At 44.8% G+C, this 26,589-nt stretch overlaps 1 long non-coding RNA gene across 1 annotated transcript in view; it reads left to right on the plus strand.

Moving 5' to 3' along the window:
• LOC102165790 (uncharacterized) overlaps positions 1-26,589 on the plus strand; it is a 194,516-nt gene that overhangs the window by 166,389 nt on the left and 1,538 nt on the right. Inside the window, exons 5-7 of the long non-coding RNA XR_014820788.1 lie at positions 6,998-7,059; positions 9,765-9,942; positions 25,926-26,097. This is a non-coding gene — a long non-coding RNA (uncharacterized LOC102165790). The remainder of the gene's footprint in view (positions 1-6,997; positions 7,060-9,764; positions 9,943-25,925; positions 26,098-26,589) is intronic.

Consider the following 26,589-nt stretch of genomic DNA (forward strand, 5'->3'; position numbering starts at 1 on the left):
GATGGGAACTTTGAGAGATTTTTAGATCATGCCATACAAGAATCTGAGGCAAGTATCCTCCTCGTACTGTGCCTGGCGTGTGTGACCCAGACTTCCTTGAACAACCATGGGGAGCTCAATAGCTACCTTGCATGAGAGGCTTATGGCCAGCTTCAAGCATCACAGCCCCTTCCCTGTGTTAAGCCCACATCTCTCTTACAGTCTCTTCTCGTCATCTCAGTTCTGTGCTCCAAAGCCACAAAGAACTAGTTACTTTCCTTAAAGAAAATCCAACATCTCCTAACTAAAGGCAAATTGGGCTCCTAAGAAAGAGGACTTATTTATGTTTCTGCAGAAAATAATAACGGTGCTCAGGCAGATTTCTTTACCAGACACCTTAGTAAATTGTGCCTTCCAGGGGCAGACAGCTAAATCTTCTGGTGGAGGCCAGGTGGCGTTGGTGCCTCATTGAAAACCACATGTTTCACGAAAGGGGGTGATCTAATGAGTTTATTTCTCTGCCTGGGTTCCAGCGACAGGGCGATTGAGTGACTTCATTGGAATCAGTACTGCTGACTAATGCCTGTATCAACACCTACCGCCGCCACCACCACTGGCGCTTCGGCGATTTTACGTTTAGTTTGATTTCTCCAGACAGAACTTTTCCACATCATTGGAACTAATTGAGGTAATGGAGAAATTATTCTGGTGCCAGAACACTCTTCCTTTCTTTTGCCCACTTCCCTCCCTTGGTATTGAAAGAACAATGCTCGCAGTCTCTCCGTGTTTCTTTACAGCCAAAAGGGGAGCTGGATCCTGTCGCCCGTGCACCCAGCCTACTCTGGGACAATTAAGACTGGGAGACAGGCGCTCCTCTCCATCCTTCCTTGCCTCCCAAGGCCGCCGGCTCCGGCACCGGTGCCCCTGCCCTGCTCCCGGGCTGCTTCTCCGGGGAGCTTTAGGAATCCCTCCTGTTGTTCCCCAGACTGACCACAAGAAATCTTCTAATACTCTCTAAAACAACTAGCAGATGGAAGCAAACATTTATGAGAACATATTCCACCTTTAATTATATGCATTGTCTGCCAATGTTTATAGCGTCTCAGAGGGAGTTTGGAGGTAAGACCGGGCTGGCTGGATATGGTTTTGATTACAGGGATTTGTATCAAAGGTGGAATGGTGCCTTTTACCACCACCCCCCCCCCCACCATTCCCCCCTTACGTCCTTTGCTCAAGAAGGTTGAACGGACCTTTCTTTAGGGAGCGTGACGTTACTGAAAAGCCCCTGGTTCTGCCCCATGTCAACAGTTAGGGGCTCAGTGAGCCTTTGGGGTTTAATTTTGGCAGACCACAGCGACCCTCTCCACCGAGGGGCCTGTCTGCTTCGGATTTAGGGAGCTCCTCCGCAGAGTGGGCGGGCAGGACGGCCTTTCAGTGGTTCACAGAGTCCTCTGCTTGGTGCATGAAGTCTCGGTTCATGGGCAGGGGTGGAAGGGCGATTGAAGACGAAGAGGAATTTTTTTTTTTGAGCTTGGAGGAAAGAATCTAATAAATTCTAAATAGTACTAACTTTAATAATAGTATTTATCCGGCATGATACTCTCCTATCCCTTTTGTTCAGCTTTTTCCTTCTCTCTCCCGTTGCGGGTCTTCCATATCCTCCCTTCTTGATCTGGCCCCCTGAGGTGGGTTGCAGAAACAATGCGGTTTGAGCAACAGATTTGCAAAATTATCCGAGTTACTATGGGCCAGCCGCTCTGGTCAGCATTTGGGAAGCAGTGGCTATTAGAGCTTGGAGCTGAAATGGGTGTTTTGCATTACTCGCTGATTTTATTTCTCCCTATCACCTCTGACCCCTTTTGCAAAGTTAATTGAGAGTTGGCCTTTTTCAAATTGACTGCAGGAAATTGACCTTTGTGTTCACGCTACGTTAGGAGAGGCCTGGATGAAGAGCAAATCAGGAGGCAAATGGGAATGATCTGGCCTTTACAGTCATGCTCCAGCCTCTGTACATACCTCGGTGCAGTCCCCCAGGCTGTGGTGCCCGTGGAATTGTTTCCCTATAGAATTAAACCATAAATCAGAAAATCCCATTTTACTTCGCCATACACTCCGAGAGCCCCCAAATCTGACAATCTGAAAGTAGTTTTAAAATTAACGTCAATTATACTTGTTCTGCCTTCATCAGAATTTTCATTTAATTCTGTTTCCTCATATTTTTTGTTTGAAATTTTTAAAAATTTTATTGGAATGTAGTTGGCTTACAAGGTGGTATTAATTTCAGGAATATAGCAAAGGAAATCAGGTATCCACATACGTATATCCATCCCTTTTCAGATTCTTTTCCTGTATCGGTCACCACACAGTACTGAGTGCATTTCTCTGTGCTATATAATAACAGCATGTTTCCTCATTTTTAATCGCTGGTAGAGACAGCCACTCAAGGTCACTTATTTAGACTCTAACCCTACTGGTTGTCTGGCAGGTAAGCATATCTGCTACTTTGGGAAGAGGGAAGGGTAATTAGGGGAAAAAAAAAAAAAAAGCATCCATTTTGACCTCAGCAATCCTGGGTTCAGAATTTAATTCTAACACTCATTCTCTGAGTTATTTTAGGAAAAGTGTATAAAACCCTGACTCTTAATGCTTCAACTATAAAATGGGGAAAATGGCAAGAAATAAGATTGTGTGAGGATCAAATGAGTATTTTAAAGAAATTAGCACCTAGATGCTTAATACCTGCACTTTCTTATTCCATGTTCTGGGCCTCTTCTGTGCTCTGGGGATCCGGGGGCAAAGGAAATAGACAGTGGCCCACCTCCTAAAAGTTATTACCCTCTTTGGGGGCTGATAGTTTCCTTACGCTTTCTGGGGACAATGAAGAATCTTGGTTAAACCAGCAGTATTTGAAATGCAATAGGAAATGAATTGTTATTTTTAACTAGAAAGCCAGCATGTGAAATGGCTTCCTACGTCTCACAGCTGGATTAAATAATTCTGGTTCAGAATCTAGATTTCATGGTCTGGTGGTGAGGTCAGGCTGAGCTTGCAGGCAGGGTGTCCGATTCACTACTCAATCCCAGACAAGTCCCATATATCTATCTCGCTCTTGATTTTTGTTTGTTTTGTTTGTTTTACCTGTAAAATTGGTATAACGATACTTTTTTTAACCTTGTGGTAATATAAATATAAAGCCAGATAAAAGATGGGAAGGGGGGCGTACAAAAGAAGTATATTCTCAAGTTCATTCTAATGTAATTGGTGAACCAAGGCATAGAGACTCTCTATTCTGGCAACTTAATTATAATGATAAATTATTTGAAACAAGACAAAACAGTGCTGGGCAGTCCAGGAAGGGTCTTTAAATTTAAATACAGCAACCCAAAGAGATCTTGAGCAGAGATAGTGTGTTTTCCTATTAAAAGCACTTGGAAAGGAGTGTCGGGGAAAGTGAATCTGGTGTAAAGCCCAGTGAGGTCACTAGGTGTGCAGTGGAAACAGAAGCAGCTTTGGAGACACACAGAGAAGTCTAGAGCTGAGTTGGAATCACAGCCCTTCCACTTTCTATTGTATCAATCAGCTATTGCTGTGTAACAAATGGCTCCAACCTCAGTGTCTTAAAACAACAACCAGTGTACATGGGTCAGCAGGGTGTTCTGCCAGTTTTGGCTTGTTCACCTGATCTTGGCTGGGCTTGCTCAGGAGACCAGGTCAGACAGGAGGTCAGGCTGGTCTGGGATGGTCTCACTCCATGTCTGATGTCTCACAGGGAGCTGGCTTTTGGCTGGGATGACAGATGTGGCTGTGGCACTGTCTCTTTCCATACAGTACTCTAGTCTGGCCTCATTGACGTGATGGAGGGTGGATTGCAAAAGAGAGAGCAGAGGTGTCTGATGGCTCTCCAAGCCCCAGCTCTAAACTGCCGCATGGCATCTTCCACATTCTCTTGGCCAAAGAAAGTCCCCAAAACTAGCTGGGATTCAGAGCTGGGGAAACAGACTCTCCTGATTGATGGGAGAGGTTTAAAAGTCACATTGCAGAGGGGTTGCATATGGAGAAGTGCGGAGAAATGGGTTGTTTTTGTAATTACCACACTAGTCTGCATTTGCACTTCTTCCTGTTTTTCTCTGAGAGGAGTAAGTACCTCCGAGACACTTACTGAGGTAAGTAAGTGTTATGAGGCCTTGAGACACCAATAAAACCGCAGATATTGTGTAAAAGCTGCAGATAGATGTTACAAATGGTGGCCATTTTTATTATCCCATTATTTTTAGTTGCACAGAACTGATGTTTTTGGTATTATATGTCACTACAGAATAATTAAAATGCATATTATATAACATTTATATTATAATTAATATAGTTTATATCTTGTAATTACTAAATTATATTAATTTATAATATAAAATCACATGCATATAAAAATAAGAAAGAAAAGCATCAAAAATCACCAAAATTTCACTGTCCAGCTCTAAGAACTATGAATGTGTAAATAATTTAGAAATTTATGGGAGTTCCCTTCGTGGCTCAGCAGAAATGAATCTGACTAGCATCCATGAGGATGCAGGTTTGATCCCTGGCTTTGCTCAGTGGGTTAAGGATCCAGCATTGCTGTGAGCTGTGGTCTAGGCCGGCAGCTACAGCTCCAATTTGACCCCTAGCCTGGGAACTTCCAGGTGAGGCCCTGAAAAAGCAAAAAAAAAAAAAAAAAGGAAAAGAAAAAGAAAAAAGAAACTCCTCCTTATTAGCTGTTGTTTTGCATACTGGCTTGAATAGAGTGCTCCTGCTTTGTGTGACATGTGGGTCAGGCTGGCTTTTCTGCTAACCGGCAGGTAACTGATAAGTCTAAAACTTTACTCTTGATCTGCCCCTCCTGCCTCTCTACCGCTTGGGCCACAAGCTTCTTTGCTTATCCTTCATTTCACCTGTTTGTTCATAGACCCTCCCGTTCCCTGTAACACAGGCCTAGCTCACCCCCAGATTCCAGTCGCTTATCCACCCTGTGGGCCGGCGCCAGAGTACTTTGCAATTCTGCTGCTCAAGTCTTTCGGGAGCTTCCAGTCATCCTGGGGAACAATCCAGATGGATTCCTTCACGCGAGAAGGAACCCTTCTCTCCTCCTCCTTCTTTCCATCTTATTTTCATCCACTCACTGACTGTGTGCTTCACATGCTTTTCACCCCAAGCAGCACAGGCTTTCTGAAACACACTGATTTGGAATCTGCTTCCGCCTCATCTTCCTAACTGGTCCCTTCTCATTCTTTAAGGCTTAGCTCGATTATGATATTACCTGCTACAAACACGCCTCCAGCTACAAGCCACACGGCCTTCCCTGGTGTGCATCAAATCATTTCAGCACTTCTTACATGGCTGTGTGGGTTCCTATATTTTTGTATTTCTGTTGCTCCACCCTGCATGCATCGAGGTTATATAAATAAAGGGGAAAACGTAGTGACCAGTCACTCCACAAGTACTTGCCAGGTCCCTCCTGCATATGGGCATCGCATCTGAGATGGAAAATGAGGTGAACAAGGGAGGGCATGTGCCGGAGTAACCTGCCCGTCCTCCCGTCCAGCCTCCAGGGGCTCCTCCTCATCCCATCCGCAGGATGGCTGTAATGAGGGTTAAAGCTGCTGTTTGAAACCCCAGAAGAGAAGAAGTGGGTTTTCCCGTATAGGCACCGCGATGCCTTTTCCTCGTGCTTCTTCTGTTTCTGGGAGTTTATGGAGAGCATGAATGAGACTTCACCCGTAGCCCCCGCAGGAACATACCAAATAAACCATCCGAGCTGAAGGATGGTAAATACCTCATGTAGTCCCTGTCATAGTTAATCCATTCTGTCTCTTTGAAATATGAATTTTTACCCTAAGTGCAAATTGTGAATGGATATAAGAAAAAGCCCTGGTAAAGAGATGCAAATTAAAATATTTACCTCCTTTGAGAATAAACAGTTTTGGAATAGATGCCACTCAGTGCTGGCAAGGCTGCTTTGAGAACTAGTATCTCCCATACCTTTCGAGAGTGTAAATTGGTGCACTTTGACAATGGGTGCTGGTTTCCCTAAGTGTTACCTAAGATCCTGTGATAAAGAACCCATACAAGATGCAGACAGCAGTGTATGTTCAAGTTGCTCACTCATGTGTGATTATAAACAGATTTTAGCCTTGAAAATAGGAGTCAAATCTATGGCATTTCAGTCACAAGGGTCCACCAGATATATATGTATGTGTGCATGTTTATCTACTTATCTAGATAGATTCATGTCAGTATGTCCAGATAGATCATTTGTTTTGTTTTGCTTTTTAGGGCCACTCTGTGGCATATGGACGTGCCCAGGCTCGGGGCTGAATCAGAGCTGCAGCTGCAGGCCTATGCCACAGCCACAGCAATGCCAAATCTGAGCCACGTCTGCGACCTACACCACAGCTCACACCAGATCCCTAACCCACTGAGCGAGGCCAGGGATTGAATGTGAATCCTCATGGATACTAGTCAGATTCAGTTCTGCTGTGCCACAATGGCAACTCCTGAGAACGTATAATTTTAATGTTAGAAAGCAGCTAGTAATCATAGTAGTAACAGATAATTGGAGAAAAGTACACTACTATACACAAAGTAATATATTCTGGCTTTCATGCTAAGGTGTAGGGACTAAAGGACTACATTTTTTTTTTTTTTTTTTTTTTGTCTTTTTGTTATTTCTTTGGGCCGCTCTCGCGGCATATGGAGGTTCCCAGGCTAGGGGTCGAATCGGAGCTGTAGCCACTGGCCTACGCCAGAGCCACAGCAACGAGGGATCCAAGCCACATCTGCAACCTACACCACAGCTCATGGCAACGCCAGATCGTTAACCCACTGAGCAAGGGCAGGGACCGAACCCGCAACCTCATGGTTCCTAGTCGGATTCGTTAACCACTGCGCCATGACAGGAACTCCAGGACTACATTTATACATTTTTTAAATGTGCCTACGTTCATGCATAAGTTGCTGAATGGCCCTTTGGATGCTTTTTATTTAGGAAAAATAATACTACTACTGCCACCTTCCATGGAGAAAACTCCAGACAAGCATTTAAAAAAGGCAAGTATTAGAAACAAATAATATAGTTTTCTTTTAGAAACAAAACCTGTGTTTAGAATCCAAAAGTAATGTAATCGCTCTGGAAACTATTATCGTTAAGTAATTCCATGTTGATTAGTTCATGCTCTGCTCCCTTGTCTCCAGGACGTGGTCAAGTCTAGCAGAAACAAAGGTTTGGACAGCAGCGGAAATGATCTTAGATTCTCAGCTCCATCCGTGGCTCTGGGTAGGTCACGAGTGAGCAGAGCTGGAACATTCTTGATAGCCTTGAATGTCTCCTAAATTTAGACTTTTTCTATGACCTCCGGGCTCGCCCACCCTCATTCTGACTTCCCAATTGTTCCTGTTTTGGAAGCTACTGCAGTTGGAGGCATTGCCTTTTGGTTAGAGTCCACTTTTGCTGTTTCCCATTTTCTTCATAATGCGCCTTCTTCCTATAGCTCATTTGAAACCCTTGGGCTCCGATGGGTCTGAGGAAGGGACTGGGGTGTTTGTGGAGCAAACGGAGGGGAGAAGGCAAAGTGCGAGCTTGGTGTGTGTGCGCCAGCTCCTCTCTGGGGGGCCTTCTGGCCATGGTGGCCATCCGGATGCAGCCTGCCTTAGGAATTCTTTCATTTCTCTGGGCTGAGACGAAGATGGGTGGAATAAATGGCTGATATGTCATTGTGGCTTCTTGGGCTAATTGATTGTGTGTTCCTTCAAAGCCTATTACATACCTGAAAATAATATGAAGATGTCATAAATGACGATGGAATATTACTCAGCCATGAAAAGACTGAAATGATGCCATGTGCAGCAACATGGATGATGCTAAGAGATGATCGTACTAAGTGAAGTCAGTCAGAAAGAGGAAGACAAATACCGTATGATCTCTCTTAACATGTGAAATCTAAATATGGCACAAATGAACCTATCCACAAAGTAGAAACAGATTCACAGACATGGAGAACAGACTTGTGGTTGCCAAGGGGGAAGGTTGGTGGTAGTGGGATGGATGGGGAGTTTGGGGTTTGTAGATGCAAACTACGATGTTTAGAATAGATGGGCAGTGGGGTCCTGCTGTATAGCACAGGGAGCTGTGTCCAATCTCTTGGGATAGACCATGAAGGGGGATGACAGAAAAAGAAGGTATGTATGTATGACTGGGTCACTTTGCTGTATAGGAGAAATTGGCACGACATTGTAAATCAACTATAATAAAAAATAGATCAATATACATTTTAGAATAAAAATAAAAACAGTGTGAACCTTCGGTACATTGCCTGGGATACTCTGTAATTTCTAGTTGTCTTCCTCATCCAATTAGTTGACACTACTGGCTGAATTAGATCCAGTGTCACCATCTGAGGACAACGTTGGATTTGGAGCCAAGCAGAGCTGGTGAGATTTTAACTCTGCCACTCAGTAGCCTGTTAGTGAACCAAACCCGGGTTCACTTACCCTGCATGGTAAAACCAATCTACCTACAAGGCCAAGGGTGGTGAAGGAAAGTGTGGCATTATTGCAGGGTGCCAAGCAAGACATTCAGGGCAGCTGGTGCTCAAACCGCCCGAACTCCTCAATGCGTTTCAGGAAAGCGTTTTTATTTATTTATTTTATTTTAATTGTATTGGGGTATAGTTGATTTACAGTGTTGTATAGGCTTCAGGTGTGCAGCAAAATGGATCGGTTATGCCCATACATATATCCATTGAGTAGACCTGCCTGTGCTGTACGATAGGTCCTTGTTAGCTGTCTGTTCTATATATAGTCGCGTGTATAACGATACAGAAAAAACTGCAGTATTTATAGAGGAGAAGCACACTCACAGATTTCAAAATCAAAATTGGGGTTACCGAAGGGGAAGCCAGGGGGACGAAACTGGGAGCATGGGATTGGCCTACACGCACTGCTGTATCTAGGACAGCATTTTTTAAAGGCCAGATGAGGGAGGGGTGTCCCAGGGTGTGTGATCAGCTCATGCACCGTCCTCTGACTGGCTGATAGTGAGGTCACAGGACGGTGTCACAGGGGTTCACATCGTCAGTCTTTAGGCTGCAGGGGGCCTGGTGGCTAAAGTGCTCATGGTCACCAACTGGTTAACTCTTCCTTTTGGGGGCGGTTTTAACATCTCGAAAACAACTCAGGAAATGTGCAGCAGAAACTGTTAACTAAGTCCTCCAGAAAGGAGCTAAAGCAGAGGATGTGGGCCCGGGATCTGTCCTGGGAAGGCTCGGTGGGGTCCTGCATGTGCCTTGGGGAATAAAAAAGCCCATCTTCTCTGGTATTCCTGGCTTTTCAAGCGCCTACACCGCATGTAGGCCGCAAATTCCAGTAGGGAGGCTCCAAGTCCGGGCGGGGGGCGGGGGTGATATGCAGGGATTCTGTAACCCCTTCTCTCCTGACTAATAGAAGGAGGTTTTTCTTAGGATTCATCTCTCCCGGCTTCTTATCCAAAGCCTGGCTGTGGCTTCTGAAGATCCAGGCATCGGTTTCGTGGAGGGTAGTGCTGCCAGGGTCCTTGACTTCAAGCTGATGAGAACACTGTTTTTACTTATACGGTTAATGGTTAATCGGAGACCAATTTTTAAAAAGTTTTCTAACTCGTGCTTCAAGGGCCACTTTCTTCTTTCCTTATTTTTGAAAAGGGGTGGGGTGACAATGAGTGCCCGCGGTTTGGGCCCTCCCTCCCTTTGCTGTAGACTTTTGGATTTCTGTTTCCACAGGAAGGTCCTGCAGGCCAGCGGCTCTGATCGCGTGCCTGCCTCCTGTCATTCCTTGAAGAGACGCCCTCTGTCCAGCTACCAGCTCTCTCAGCATCTGCCAAGCCAGCCGGACCTGGCGAAGCGACGGGGGATGGAGTAGAACGGATTCCCTCATTGACGAATTATTGGGAGAAAACACGTACGTGACTGAAGTAAGAAAAACACCTCAAGGGGTAGGGTGGGCGCCCACCATGTGTTCTTTCCCTTTCCTCCAAATTTCGCACCCTCTGTCTTCCATGCAAGCGGTGGTAAAGAACTACCTTTCAGGAGGGGGGACCGGTCTTTTCCCGGAGGGCCCTAAGTTTCCGCAGCATCTCCCTGGTATCGATGAGGCAGGGGACGTCGGTGTGACCTGCAGTCACTACACAGTCAAACCAGGAGGGGAAAAAAAAAAAAACCCACAGAGCTCTTGGCAAATACATTTGTCTGTTTAGAGAAATTACTCAAAGCAGGTGTTTTATAGAGCGAATCATCACTGTCCTCTTCTCCACGGAGGTCCTCTCTTACGGTCAGGGCTGGAGAGGGCGGAACAAATCCTACCATGTAGAATGTGCTAGAAGAGACATCCGCCGGTCTTATTTTGCATGGGTTTTGTTTATTTCTAGCTTTTTTTTTTTTTTTTTGCCTCTTATTAATTCTGCGACTTCAGGCAAGTTGTCATGTTTCTGATTCTTGTTTGATTCCATTCTCTCTCTCGTGACCAGAATTGACCCATTTGTAACAGCTCTGACCTGACGGTGTCATTCTCCTTCTTGAAACCCTCTTGAGTCTCTCCTTGGTTCACCTCTCTTGTCCTGTTATTCAAGACCCTTCCTGATGTTCCTTTATCTTTTGGCCATGTATGCTTCACCCCCAAAGGTTGAACAATCTGAGGTGACCCCTAATCACTAGGCTATCATCCCTGCTGAAAATAAAACCCCACGACAGGTTTCTGTTTATCGTCCAAACATACCTCAGTGTCTCCTGCCGGGGCCGACCTCAAACCTTATCCCCTGTTCCCAACGCCTGTACCCGCTTCTGAGTAAGGTATTCTTTATGGTCCTAATTTGGATCGCATCCTGTTATCTGGAGCCTATCAAAGGTGGGATATTTCCTCCAAGAGCTTTGATTCCTTGGTCAAGATGAAAAGTTCTGAGAGTCTTAGGCCAGATAAATTTTTCACATGTATCCTGTTCCGTGTATTCCCAGTTCATTACAATGTCAGCGTATCATCCAAACTCCTCAAGGTTTCTCTGTCTTGAGGCAGGTGTCCATAACTTCGTGAGTCTTCATGGGTCTTGATGATCTCAGACCCACGGGCTGGTGCACAGGAACCTCTCTTGGGGATGGGGGTTGAGGCAGGAACAGCAGCACCTGAGATCTCGCAGGTGCGATTTTGGAGAGCAAAGTGTGTCACCTGAAGGTTTGCCTTCCTTTACTCTGTCACTTCCAAAAGAAATTACAGGCCCATGGTGACATCGAATCACAACTCTTTTTCACCTTTGAGGTCTCTTTTTCACCTTTGAGTTTTCAGCAAGAAAACTCATGCTTTTTCTTCTGTTTCCCTCCTAGATGAAAGTATAACCTGCCAGCCAATCACTCTTATTGCCTGTTTTTGAACAATGTATGATTTAAGAATGATTTTCACATTTTTAAAATAGTTGAAAGACATCAAGAGAAGGATGTTATTATTAGTATTATTTTTTGTCTTTTTGCCTTTTCTAGGGCCACTCCTGCGGCATATGGAGGTTCCCAGGCTAGGGGTCAAATCGGAGCCTTAGCCACCAGCCTACGCCAGAGCCACAGCAACGCAGGATCCGAGCCGCGTCTGCCACCTACACCACAGCTCCTGGCAACGCCGGATCGTTAACCCACTGAGCAAGGGCAGGGATCGACCTCACAACCTCATGGTTGCTAGTCGGATTCGTTAACCACTGCGCCACGACAGGAACTCCAAGAGAAAGATGTTATTTTGGACATGTGAAAATGACATGCGATCCAAACTTTAGGGTCTGTCAGGTTTTATTGGAACACAGTCAGCTCTGTTTGCCTATTGGCTGCGGCTGCTTGTGCACAATGGCAGAGCTCAGTAGTTATCACAGAAGTCTGAAACGTCTGAAATATTTCCTCTTCGGCTTTTTCCAGAAGGCGCTTGCTCTAGGAAGTGTATTCCTGGAGGCGAAGTTTGTGTTGTGCTCAGTTTTATGCTCCCAGAGCTTGGTACATGTTGGCACATAGTAGGTGCACTCACTCAACCTTGAGTGAACGTGCGAATGAGTGGATACATGAATGACAGGTGGTTGGACTCCTTTGTCTTCCAATGTCTGCGGCAGTTTTCACACTCTGTTAACTCTAAAGCATCCTGGCGGTCACTAGCATCGGCACAGTTTTTCCTTGCATACAGTCATTTTCTATCTAGATTCTGATCTCCATGAGCCTTATTTTGGAAAAGGAGAGTTATAAACTATGATTTGCCCTCCTGAGTAATTTCTCTTTTTTCTCGTTGCTATTTTTAACTAGCGTATTTACTCTTTGTTTGATAAGTGAGGTAAATAAGCCAAGATAAAGCGGTTTTAATCTCCTAGGAAATGAAAGCTAAATGAAGCTAAGTTATTCAAGATGGTAGGAAATGGGGTGGGAGGGAGCCATGAAATGAAGGGATGGAGTAGCAGATATTTTTAGGATCTGTCACTGTTTTAATAGCTCTGCTGTTATCACTTCAGAAAGGTCCACATTTGGGACCATTTACGGCTAATGGACATGTGTTGAGAGGTGTGTGCAGGATGATGCGTCATGCAAAAGTGAAAGCTAAATGTTTGATTTTGCCTGACCAGCGCATGGACCGAAAGGGAGAAGCTAAGCCAGTTACTTTAAGTGCCTCTCCTCATAGCTCACAGGTGTCCCAGGCTCATTGTCGGTGTTTCTACATATATCGAAATTGTTCCTTTGAAAAGGGGTTTGCCGAGAGTATGAGGTCAAGATGAGACTTTAAATCACTCACATTCTGCGGGGCCCCAGACTTGGCCTCCAAGAAAGTCACCAACCTTTCAGCTCCAACATTTAGACAGCCTTTTTCCCAAATCCCTAGTCTCCTGATTTGAGTTCATTTGGTTCTTGCAAGTAAATTCTCCGGCCTCTAACAGGTGCTTGAGATCTAAGAATTCCTTCTTCTAGCGTCTGCCTTCTAGCAAAATTATTTTTCTGGATGGGCTTGTGATTTGACCACTTGTGATGAAAAGAAAACGTGTTATATCCTGAACTGGGACCATCACTCAGGGAGTTCCACGAATATCTCCAACCTTGCTTCTCCCATATACCGTATTGATAAGGCTGATGGCTTGCTGTTTTGATGCATCTTTTGGGCACTGTTCTAAAACCTTTTCATGTACTAGCCCATCTTCTCTTCAGAACAACCCATGATACTGATGAGGAAACTGGAGCACTGGTAACATGCAATTTTTAGAAAATTGCACACCTGTGTTCTGCCAGGTGCTATTCTAGGCCCTTGGGAACCTTCATAAGCAAAAAGGTAGCACCTTCTGACCTTGTGGAATGTATATTTGCCTATGTAATGTCACAAAGCTGGTAAAGTGGCGGAGGCAGGATTTGAGCAAGACCACCGCAGGGTAATGCCACTCAAAATCAGTTTCGAGTCCTTTCCCTTAGGACTCCATGCCTGAGGCCAACACATTGTTTTGTTTCAGCTCCCTCTCAAATTATATCATACCCTGGTTTGGTGCCATCTAATTCATGTTTGCTCTTGTAAGGCTCAGTTGCAAAAATTTATTTTCTATCAATGGATTTATCACCTTTCTCTCTTTTCTTGCTACTGTCAGCCATCAGAAGCAAAGCAGGAAAGCAAGGGATTACAGATGAACGCAGGAAAGGATAGGGCTGGGCCATGCAATTGCTGTCATTCATTCATCCTCTGCCTCCTTGATGCTGTTGTCCTCTTCATTCTCATGCATTTAAGCCCATCCGAGGCAAACGCACGACAAGGGCAGTGTTTGCAGCCTGTCCTGCATCCTGTCCCCCTACCCCTTCGGGTGTCCCTTCCAGTTCTCGTCTTTGGGAGGGGGGAGCTTGCAGTTATTTTCACTGAGTTTCTATCACTTACATTCTTTCGAGAACAGTGGATTCAGTGAGTTCCCATGATGGCTCAGTGGAAAAGGAAGAATCTGGCTAGTATCTATGAGGACACAGGTTTGATCCCTGGCCTTGCTCAGTGGGTTAAGGATCTGGTGTGGCCATGAGCTGTGCTGCAGGTCGCGGTTGTGGCTCGGGTCTGGCGTTGTTGTGGCTGTGGCATAGGCCGGCAGCTACACCTCCAATTGGACTCCTAGCCTGGGATCCTCCATATGCCATGGGCACAGCCTTAAAAAGACAAAAACAAACAAGACAAAAAAAAAAAACCAAAGGAAAAAACAGTGCAATTTGCATTAGCCTTAAGAATGACCACAAGTCTCAGTTTCCCAGTTTTACTCTTACTTCAGCATAAATATTAATAGCGTCCTTTCACTCTCACAAACATCCCCTTTTTTGGGTTGCACCCGTGGCATGTGGAAATTCCTGGGCCGGGGTCCATCCAACTTGTGCCGAAACTGCAGCCCGAGCCACAGCAGTGACAACACCAGATCCTTAACCTGCTGCGCCACCAGAGGACTCCCACAAGCATCCCATTTCGATAAGTTCAAGTGATATCATAACCCGAGGTCATACCTTTTCCTGTCTTAGGATGCCCAGAATAATATAGCTCACCCCAGGAGCCCCTGGGTCCCCACCAGTGACTTACAGAGTTGGAACTCATCCTGAGAGGGAACAGGAAAAATGCCTCTTTAATCATTCCGATCTGCCGTGTCTCCATCCAGAGAACAGAAGTAAGCTATATTTTCTCCCCCTTTTCTTCATAATAATAAGTCGTCATAATGAAGCTTGTGCATGTTTAGGAGAGTTTACCCATATCCTTCCTCAGCCTCTTTGCTGAAAATGCCATCTTTTGTTGGCATGATGAGGGCAAGGGAATATCCACTCTGCATACTGCCACTTAGAAGTTGTTGCAAGAGCTCAAAAGGAAAAGTTGTTGAAATTATTATGTAAAATGAGCCTTTTTTTTTTTTTTAAGCTGGAGATTCCATTTGTCTGTGTGAAACTAGCAATTGATAGGTGCTCATAATTTTCAGGGAAAAGAGTTTAAGATCCCTGGAATATAAACACGAGATCAGGCCAAAGCTATCGTCTAACCATGAAGAACTTTTAGAGAGGTATTGGGTCTTATCTGCATCCAAGGAGATGCCTCAGGGACGCTTCTTAGGGTGAACTGGCTTGAATTTGTCTCCGCTCAGCCTCTAACTAGCAGTGCAACTCTAGGCGAGACACTTAAATGATCCGAGCCTGAGTCCTCATCCATTACCTGATCATTTGGCACAAATGAGAGGTCTGGGATGTGCTTCCTATTATCTCCACTGAGATCTTCATAGTGTGTGTGTGTGTCTCTGTGTGTGTGTAATCTGAACTTTCATCCTGCATACCATTGTCATTTTAGTCAGAGACCCACACCCAAGGATGGTTGCTGAAAATATCACAGAAAGAACAGATTCCAGATGTGGGTTTTATTAGAAAGTTTGTGGCACAAATCCCTGCTCAGTGCCAGACTTTAACTAATTATCGATCTGCCTGCAAGTGAGTAGTCTGTTAATTAGCATAAGGGTGGTTTGGAAGGGTCGTTGATGGAAAGCATTTGAGAGATGTGACTTGGCTGGAACGGTTTAAAGACCTCCACACTCTCTCGGTTAGAGGGCATACGAATCCAGCAAGGACTGTAGCTACTGACAGCTGGGGCTGGATAATTCTTTGTCTTGGGGGTGTCCTGTGTCTTGTAAGATGTTTAGTCGCATCCTGGTCTCTATTTCACTAGATGTCAGTGGAAACCTTCTTTCCTCTCCTTTGGTTTTGCCAGTGCATGATGTCTCCAGAATGTCCCTTGGGGGTGGAGTCGGACAAAATCCCCTCCGTTAAGGACTCCTTTAGAGGGTATAGTGACGTGGGACCAGCTGTAAGGATAAGAAAGTTCTGGCAATGGAACATTATCACACCTACTGGAGTAAACCTTTCACTGAAGGTGCATCCAGGAGTTCCCGTCGTGGCGCAGTGGTTAACAAATCCGACTAGGAACCATGAGGTTGCGGGTTCGGTCCCTGCCCTTGCTCAGTAGGTTAACGATCCGGCGTTGCTGTGAGCTGTGGTGTAGGTTGCAGACGTGGCTCGGATCCCGAGTTGCTGTGGCTCTGGCGTAGGCCGGTGGCTACAGCTCCGATTCAACCCCTAGCCTGGGAACCTCCATATGCCGCGGGAGCGGCCCAAGAAATAGCAACAACAACAACAACAACAACAACAACGACAAAAAGACAAAAAGCCAAAAAAAAAAAAAAAAAAAAGAAGGGTGGAGCACTGAGGTGTCTTTAGGTTCACGGGACAGGTCCTCAGCTTTTTTGTGCCTACTTGCTAATAAATGTTTGCATTCGTATCTACATATGAATTAACTGGGGAGACAGAGTGGGTCTGACCCTTGCTTGGTTAGATTATAACTGGTTCACCGGTTTGTGGGGGAATAATCAGGCCTCTTCCACCTTGACCTTCTTGGTGCTCACCTTTGTCTATCACAGAGAACCAAAGAAGTGGGACCAAATCGCCTTTAGTCAGCTCTCAGCAGAGTGGACAGTGGCAAATAACCGACTTGGTTGATACTGATAGATAGTGCTGGTCAGAACCCTTCAGCATAAAAAGTTGAAGTTCTCTCAGGGACAGAGAAGCAGGACGGGGGATACCCCAAAGGGAAGGGAAACCCTCTCCCACCTTCTTCTCCCTCGACACCTACCTAACTTGGGGCTGCTTGTATCCCCGATGTGTCTAGAGATGTCCTGACCCATCTCGTAATGGTTCTTTCTTTCTGTTCAAGCCACGTGTTACTGTCCGAGACTCACGGGAAGGAACAGTCCTACAGCAGCCCTCCCCTCCTTTTTTTTTTTTTTTTTTTTTTTGTTTGAGTTAAATTCCTCAGTTATCTAACTGTAGGTCTCAGGAAGATATGAGGCTGAGACTTTGCTGACCGCCTGCCACATCCTTCCTGAGTCTCTTTGGCAGAAATCCGGAGTTCATCCCCAGCTTTCTACCTAATGGAACCAAATGCATACTCATCATAAAATAAAATGTCCCTCTGCGGTTTTGAAGCGCCCCGGGGATGCTAGGCAGACCCCCAAAACGAAATGCAAATTGCTCCGTACTGCCTTCCCTCCCCTCCCTGGAGTCCTCCATGGGAGCTGCTTCTGCAGCCCAATGATTTGGCAGGGTGGTGGGGTTCTGATTGGCGGAGCAGAGAGGCCCCCGGCCCAGGGCCTCTGCAAATCCTTCCCCTTCTCATCAGCTCCACCAGGCGGCTCTCAGCAGGGAGGAACACGCCACTGTCCTGCAGTCCCTGGGGCTCTGCAGCTCTCCCGAGGGGAAAGTTAAGGATTTAATTGTGTCTATGCGGGATACATAATGAATGGGCCTGAATAATTCACGACAGGATGTCAGTGAAGAGGACACAGCCAACACCTGGGCTGGACAAAGATTTCTTTGGCGGCTTCGGGACGGGGGAGGGGATGTGTGGTCTTCATTTTGCCATATTGTGCTCCCAGCTGCAAACAGTCTGAAGGACGGGGACAGGCTCTTTCCCTTTCGAGGAGACAACTGGGGCTGTCTGGATGTGTGTGTGTGTGCGCGCCTGTGAGTGTATGTGTGTTTCCTTGCCAAGGCAAATTCAGATGATAAATCTGGCACCTTTAAAAAGACATCGGTCTTGTATCCCTTTGCTCAAGCTCAGACTTGGGCCTGAGAAAAATATCAAGCAAACTGCATTCTTCTCCAGAGGTTTATAATAATGATAATAAAATGGTCCCCTACCAAGTTCAAAGAGGCTTTTCAACTGGTTATTGTGATGGGATCTTTGCAGAGAGGAGAGCGGGAATCCACTGGAATTCTGCTGCTTTGTGAGGAGAGGGAATAGGAAAGTCAGATGCTGGCTCACCTGAAATAACCCCAGAACTGAAATGACCTAGTGGCAGTGCCCTGGCTTTTTGCAGCTGAGGTGTTACAGTTTATCTAAGGGCTGTGGATTTGATAGGTTCTGAAAGATTACTAGTTTGTTTTTCCTTTGTGGAACCTCAGAAAGTAATGAGATGGGAGTTCCTGGTGTGGCTCGGCAGGTTAAGAACCTGACACAGTGTCCTTGGAGATACGGGTTCGATCCCTGGCCTCACTCAGTGGATTAAGGATCCAGTGTTGTGGCAAGCTACAGCGTAGGTCTTAGATGTGGCTCAGATCTGGTGTGGCTATGGCTATGACATAGGCCTGCAGCTGCGGCTCTGATTTGACCTCTAGCCTAGGAGCTTCCATATGCTGCAGTTGCAGCGGTAAAAAGAAAAAAGAAAAGAGAAAGTAATGAAGTAATGAAATGAAAAACCGGTTCTGCAGTTCCAGGATTTTTCTAGGAATATCTTGAGAGACATCACAGTGTTTACTTCAATCATCAAAAGAAGAGATGACCGTCCTTAGAAATGTAAGGTCTCTCCACCTTACAACCCGTGACCCCCAACAAGTTCTACTTTGCATCTTCAGATTGTTTACGTTAAGACATGACTGTTACCATCTTAGCAGAATGAAAGTCCTGGACACTCTCCCAAGTAATATGTACAGTGCATATCATTTCAGGGAGTTCTCAGACTTCCTGAGAAACCATCCCCCAGGTCCCCAGACTTCTTGGCAACTTCTGGTCTCTATGAAAACGAATTTTGTCCTGGGGGAAAGATGGTGCCATATTTCCAACGCCCATCAATTGGCGTAATTTGATAAGAGTGGAAAGAAGGAGTGACTGTGATTTCAAGAGTAACTGCACACCATGAGCCCATTTAAAAAACTGTTTGACTTTAGGAAAAGCTTAAAAGACAGTGCAAATCTGTCTCATAGTCCTACAAATGTTGGACCCCCATAAAGGGGACGATGAGACAGTAGGAAACGGAGGCCAGGATGCACTGTTGCCCCCTTCTCAGGAGTTTGTGTGCCCTGGAAAGTACAGAAACTTCTCCTAAAATGATGCTCTTCTTTCCATTCTCCACCTGCCAGCTTTTCAGATGCCTCAGAATCAGTGCTTAGTATCTTTCGCGGTTTGCTTCATTTGGAAATAATACCATCCAGAATAACAGAAGCCCTTAATTTAAAATCTCTAGATGAAATCTGGAAATCGCGTTTGTTAGGAACTACTACATTGGAAACTTTCTGGTATCTTACCACGGAGGTCCCACATCAATTAAGAAATGTGACCATCAGTCATAAAGTGCCTTTACGACCAGAGGGGCCTTAAAAATGATTGAGTTCCTCCCTCCTGATGGACAGATGAGCAAATTGAGACTCTGGAAGGAGAGGAGGCCGGTGTCTTGCCCAGGCCACTCACTGGGTTGGTGGCAAAACTTCACATCCATCACTGGTCTCTCAACTGGCACGTCCCCATGCTGCTCCATTTTGACTGTTGCCCTGTCAACTTAAATGATTCACGTGCTCCAGCTTAAAATGGGTTCTCGTGATTTTTTTTTTTAAAGGGAAAAAACTACAAAATCAGACAAACTTTCCATGACTCACTTTTCCAAAATGCTTTGTATCAGTGTATCTTGTACAGCAGGACCTCAGCCAAGATGCTCCAAGGCGGAGAGCGCGTTAGGGAAACCCTGATCCAGAGTAACGGATCTCTTTTAGTAAATGCTTGTTTATAAGTTCCATGTTTAAGAGAAAGAAAAAAAAAATGAAGACCTCATGCAAGCTGAAGAACGAAAAGTTGAGATTTCCAGTGAAGCAAGAAAGCAGGTTTTTTTTTTTTTTTTTAATAGGAATGGGGGGTGGGAGGAAGGAAAGGGATTCTTAATGGTATATTGTTTTCTGAGCTCTACCAATTAGCAAACAACTCTTATAAAAGGAAGAAAGAAAGAGGGAAGGAATTTCATGCACTGAAATAGCCCCAGTCAGCTGCAAAAACTCCAGGCTTCTGCTGCAAGGCTTTCACCCCCCCCCCCCCAACGCTGGCCATTACATCAGCCCAAGTGCATCCTGGGGGCTATTGTCATGCTGATGAGACTGGATTCTCCCACTGCCCAGGGAGACATTCCCACCACAGACTGGCTCTGGGGCTCATTCAAGCTGCACTGAATTGCCCTGGAGAATAAAAGATGCAGCCTTAATTAACTACTGCCCTCAGCTCCCAATCACAGCTTGATTGTTGTGCTGGCTGCATTTTCGGCTAAAGAGGAAATGCCAAGGCTCCTTATGCAGACCCAGTGCTGGGAAGTAAGGCTCTGCTGAGGGAGCTGCAGTTGGGTTCTGTCCTGTTTTGAAAATGAAATAATCGTGTGGCCTTATATCGCTGCTGTCCTGTTTATCGGAAAGAAACAACAAACCTCAGGGTCTGTTAGTTCCCTGCCCGGCCCCTGGGATCCACTGCCTGCAAGCATCTTCCCGTGGGGGCCTGTCCTGGCTTTTCTGTAACTCTGGCCGAGAACTCAACTTTATTGTTAGCGCTATCTTTCTTTCATTTTAATAGTTTCTGGTGATGTTAATACTGGGGAAAAGGAAAGATTATCGTTGTTTTTTAAACCTATTAAATGTGGGACCAGATGTATCTCTTTGCAAACTTTTCAAACTAGGAAATTGGGAAGGCAACATAATGATGGTGTCTTTTGGCTCTGTGGCATCTCACTCTCTCAATTCTCTCTAAAATTATAGCTGCGGGAAATTGGCTTGATTTTTTTTTGTTTTTGTTTTTTTTTTTTTTTTTTTTTTGCTATGTATGTGGCATGCAGAAGACCCTTGACCAGGGATTGAATCCGAGCCACAGCAGAGACAATGCTGGATCCTTAACCACTAGGTCACTGGGGAACTCCTGGCCTGATTTTTTTTTCATTAATTACTACAAAAACAAGTTATTCTTAATGGTGTATCAGACAGTGGAGTTCAAAAGTATTAAACGTGCTACATTTGGTGGACTTTATATTCTCTGAGTTCTGTGAAAGATTGTGTGTGGTTATGGAGGCCAGTGGGGCCAGGAGAGGCCTTCCCGTCGTCTCCCTGGGCCCACAACGCGTGTTGCTGGATTAGAGGGGACAGCAACTACGGGAAGAATCAGTGAGACCTTGTGAGTCTGACTTTTGGTCTGTGACTTTATTTCCTTCCTAGTAGCATCTCAGGTACAGCCTATTGACCCCTCCCCTCCAGCCTCAACCTCCCCTCCACTCCTCTCTCTTAAGTAAAATCTACGGAGAGCCTTTGAAGGCTGGGAAGAGGGGAGAGTTTCCCTGGGAATGTTTTCTTCTTAGCATAATTTTAATGACCAGGGGAAGTTTTTAGGAGATCAGTGATCCCGATGTGTTTTCGCCACTTAACGATCATTCTGGAGGAATCCATTTTCAAGGCCGGTGTCTAGGGGCTGTTGGTTCCCTTTTGCATCTTTTGGCTACTATAGGACCTGCATCTAGCCAGTCCCACCGTGTCCTCACTCAGCCTGCAAGACTCCCTGTGATTGTGGTCAAATAAGAGAAATCCTCGTACATTCCACATTCGAGGCTTTTTCTTCTTCTTCTTCTTTTTTTTTCTCCTGTGGCGTATGGAAGTTCCCAGGCTAGGGGTCAAATCAGAACTGTGGCCACTGGCCTACACCACAGCCACAGTAATGCCGTATCCGAGCCTCATCTTCAACCTACACCGTAGCTCATGGCAACGGCGGCTCCTTAACCTACCAGTCGAGGTCAGGGATTGAACCCACCTACTACTCATGGACACTATATTGGGTTCTTAACCCGCTGAGCCACAACGGGAACTCCAGGGCTTATTTTAGAATAAAATAACAAAACATGTAACAAATCCACTCAGCATAAAATAATTTTTGGTATAATGGATAGCTATATATTTTAAAATGACATACAATTAGACCAAAACTTTAAGAATTCCTGGGTACAGCTAGGTGCCTCAGTCACCCATCCTGAGCTAATTAAGCTTGACTTTCTTATTGCTCATATAAAATTTTTTATTCCCCTCATCAAGAATCTTTATAACCCAAGACAGGTTTTTTATTTTTTTTTCTGACCTTTAATACTTTCACAGTTTTACCAGGCATCGACCCATGCAGAGTCTCTATCCTCATTTTGAACGAGAGAGGCTTGCCTGCTCACGTTTAATAAAACAAACAAGCACAGCCTATCAAGCTATATGCTTTGGAATCACCCAAACCTCTCTTCTGGTTATAGTTTAGTCTCTAATGAGCTGTGTAGCTTTGGACCTGCTTATTATTGTCTCAGACCCTGAAGTTTCTCCTCTCTAAATTGGGTATAATAAATCTCCCGTAAGAGACTGCTGTGAGGATTGAATGGAATAAGACATGAAAAAGTATGTTGAGTGTGGACTGGACATCCATCAGCGACCGGAAAGTACCAAGTTCCTTCTCTGCCCTCTCCTGGGTTCCCATTGTCTGGATTTTTCTAGAACTCTCATCCCCTTCCCTCTTGTCTCCATCCTCTTCCTGGACAGAAACAGAGCAGGACAGCAGAATTCGTGGAGCCCATTTTTCTTCTTTGGAGAATGGGAAACCCGAGGATGCTGATGGCTTCTTGATGATATCGTCAAAAAGGGAGGGGTGTGTATAGCCCAACCTGAGATTGCAGACCTGGGGGTTTGGAGTGGAATTTGGGGAAGTGGCCCAAACCCTTTATCTCGTACTTTTGCTCAGTTATTCTGTGACAGGGGCAGAATGTTGATTCTCAGCCCAGAGCTTAGGTTGCTACCTCAGTTTATCTTGACGTTTTCTTTCTTAAATTAGTTCCTCTGTTACAATGCAGTTGAGTATTTCTCTGCAACAATTAAGCATAAAAACTGGACATAAATGGAGTGAAAAAAAGTGAAGTCCAGCAGAGATAAACTTAAGACACAGACACACCAACTTAAATAGAACTTAACATGCTTCAAAGAGCATTCTAGGTGTTCCCTGATGGCCTTGTGGGTTAAGGACCTGGTGTCTCTGCTGTGGCTGGGATCGGGTTCTATCCCTGGCCAAGGAAAAAATGTTTTCTAAATAATTTTTTTAAATTTTATTTTTATTATAGTTGATTTACTGTGTTGTTTCAATTTCTGCTGTATAGTATAGCATCGTGACCCAGACAGAGGTAGATACACATTCTTTTTCTTATATTTTTTTCTATCGTGGTCTATCCCAAGAGACTGGACATAGTTCCCCGTGCGGTACAATAGGACCTCATAAAAATGTGTTGTTGTTACTGTTTTTCTGTCAAACACTGCCATAGGTATCGAAAGTAACAGATCAAAAAAGAGAAACTATCAAGTCCACAGGATAGAGCATTTGGTTTTTTTGTTTTATTTTGTTTTGTTTGTTTTTGCCTTTTAGGGCGGCACCCGAGGCATATGAAAGTTTCTGGGCTAGGGGTCGAATCAGAGCTACAGCTGCCAGCCTACACCACAGCCACAGCAACGCTGGATCCGAGCCATGTCGTGGACATACACCACAGCTCATGGCAACCCTGGATCCTTAACCCACTGAGCGAGGCCACGGATGGAACCCACATCCTCATGGGTACTAGTTGGGTTCATTTCCGATTTGCTGCATTGGGAACTCCCACCGCAGGATACAGCATGCGGATCACAGATGCGGTTATGACTCCGGCTGAATCAAGGGTCAAACGTGGTTACACTGAATTCCTTCTGTAATCGATTTGTTCTGTCCCCTAACGATACAGTAGCGAAGGGAGGTTATGATGGGGAAGCCCAACTCAGGCCTTAGAATTTTGGTCCCACTAAGTACAAATAGCTCGTGTGTGCCTGAGTATGTTCCTTTACCTTCCTCTGCCTGAGTTTTGTCCTCCGTAAAATGGGAACAGTGATATTTCCCTTCTCCTCCTGCCTCTCTTCTTCCTACTCCTCTTTATAATTTCCATCACAGGATATTTAGATTGTCCTCAAGGTCCCATTCATCTTGGCAGCATGAGCATTTGGAGGCGTGAGTAAACACAGCAGACACTCAAAAAAATGTGTGATGAAGCAGTGAACATATGAATAAGTGAACGCTGTTCTCTATAGGAAGGATTGGTCTCGTGCTCTGCTCGGATTAGATAGGGTGTGAGCAAAGCCCCGGCTGCTCAGTCTTTTCAGGTGTCTTGATGTGCACACACCTTTAAGAGCCGCCGGAAGGGTCCCTTTAGGAAGCGGCGAGGAGCCATGGGGAGGGTTTTCAGGCCGAGAGCTCCATGTTATTGCCTTTGTCACCTCCTCCATTGACAGTCCCAGAATCGAATAAAATCCTTTGCAATTTCCAGAGAACAAAAGAGTCTCCATCTCACCAAATCCATCAGTGCACTTTTAATGCTCTTTTAAAAGTAGAGATTCTTGCAGTGTTTGGTTTATAGTGACTCAGACATTTTTAACCAAGGAACGAAAAGAGGCAAATAAATCCACTTGGGAAGATAGCTTAGTGGTCTAAGACTCAGGTTGGAAATGGGGAGACTCCCTAGAACCGTAAAGTTCAAGTTACAGCCACACTGACTCACCCTTTCGTCTTTTTTGAGATAAATTGAGTTGCATTTGGTTTATGGCGGGAGGGTCTTTTGGATAAGGTCTCTAAACACCCAAGGTTTGTTTGCTCTGCTTAGGACATTATAGAACTCCAGAGGCTTTTTTTTTTTTTTTTTTTTTTTTTTTTTTAGAAAATGGTTTGCTGTAATTTGTTTGGCCCTGAATCCTGGTACTCAGCTGAAATGTTGGGAAAACAGAGAATTGGCTTTCTCTTCTAGTCTATTAGACACTTAATAAAATACAGATGATTAAGAGACCTCTTTCTGCTTCCCAGAGGAGTGCTTGAGACCGGGTGAAAAATAAAAGGAAAGAAATGGGGTGACAAATTTCAAGACGGTGCTTTAAATGTAAGGCTCAGTGGTATGGCTAGAAAAATCGCTCTTAGAACTTTTTTTCTTTTTTTTTTTTTTGGTTGTGCCCAAGGCATGTGAAAGTTCCCAGGCCAGGGATCAAACCAGAGCCACAGCAGTGACCCGAGCTGCTGCAGTGACAACGCCAGATCCTTAACCCACAGTGCCACAGCAGGAACTTCAGCTCTTCGAACTTTTTTTTTTTTTTGTCTTTTTGCTATTTCTTGGGCCGCTCCCGCAGCATATGGAGGTTCCCAGGCTAGGGGTCGAATTGGAGCTGTAGCCACCGGCCTACGCCAGAGCCACAGCAACGCGGGATCCGAGCCGCGTCTGCAACCTACACCACAGCTCACGGCAACGCCGGATCGTTAACCCACTGAGCAAGGGCAGGGACCGAACCCGCAACCTCATGGTTCCTAGTCGGATTCGTTAACCACTGCGCCACGACGGGAACTCCAGCTCTTCGAACTTTTAAACTGACATTGAGAAGCATTAGGATATTTATTTCCAGTATATTTTCAGATAAAAAAGTAACAGCACCACTAGGCAAATGAAGTAAATAATGAAGACAGAAGTGATTATTAGATTCTTAAATATAAAAAAAGAAATGCTTCTTGCTGATAAAAGAGGTTCAAATCTGTAAATAATGGGACTATTAAATTTCCAGTAATTTCAAATTTTATTATTTATTGATTTATGTACACTGACAAAACATCTGAATTTCAAGGGCTTTAAAACAAAGAATTCTCTATGTATTTAAGCAGAAAATTTAGGTTATGTACAAAGGAACACAATAAATCAACAAATAAATAAATACAAAAATAAAGGAGTTCCCATTGTGGCTCAGTGGTAATGAACCCGACTGGTATCCATGAGGACGTGGATTCCATCTCTGGTCCCACTCAGTGGGTTAAGGATCCAGCATTGCCTTGAGCTGTGGTGTAGGTTGCATTCGTGGCTAGGATCCTGTGTTGCTGTGGCTGTGGTGTAGGCTGGCAGCTGCAGCTAGAATGGACCCCTATCTTTAGAACAAAAAAAAAAAAACCCCAAGATAAACAAATGAACAAAGAAACCAAAGGACGTCCTTTCTCCTTAGTAATACTTAACGCTAAGATAATTTTGGAATTAATTCCTACAGAGTATGGAGTGGAAAAGGCAAGATGCAAACAGTCCGTAACATGTCATGCATCACTCATGAACAAAAGCAAAAGCAAAAGCAAAATGTTCTCAGGTATGAAGATGTAGAAAATATGGACTACTTATGTACGCTTTTGATGAAACTACCTGTATGTACTCTGGAAATATTAGAGGTAAGTGAAACTGGTGGAGAAAATGTGGTGTAAAGGCTGGACCTGGGAAATGAAATCAAGTATTTCTGCCTGATACAGATGAGAGTAGGAACTCAGTAAATTCCTCTTGAACAAATTATATGTGAATTATATTATGTATATATATTCATATATGTGCATAAATGTAATAAATGATGCAAAGACCCTTGAACACTTTTAAAATGTAAAGTAAATAAATCGTGTCCAACAAAACATGGGGAAGGTCACATGTATGTGCACACACTTTGGGGATCTTTCCAGGATTCACAGGAAGCCATGTCTTCCCTGGTCTGCGTCTGGGCAATGACTGAGCAAAACAAGGGGACTGTGTCTGGGCCATTTCTGCCCCATTATCTTTGCTCTACGGCTCTCCGTGGGCTGGCTGAGATGTGTCAGAGCTGTAGTGCCTTCGGAGCCACTTCTTTCCCCTTTCCTTTTGCAGGTTGTCAGACCTGTTTGCACATGCTTCCCCCT

This window comes from Sus scrofa, chromosome 12, assembly GCF_054392235.1.
Source record: "Sus scrofa isolate SSC_HxYL_T2T_F1_AM1 chromosome 12, Sscrofa_HxYL_maternal_Yorkshire_Landrace_v2.0, whole genome shotgun sequence".
In the NCBI taxonomy this organism is placed as follows: Eukaryota; Metazoa; Chordata; class Mammalia; order Artiodactyla; family Suidae; genus Sus; species Sus scrofa.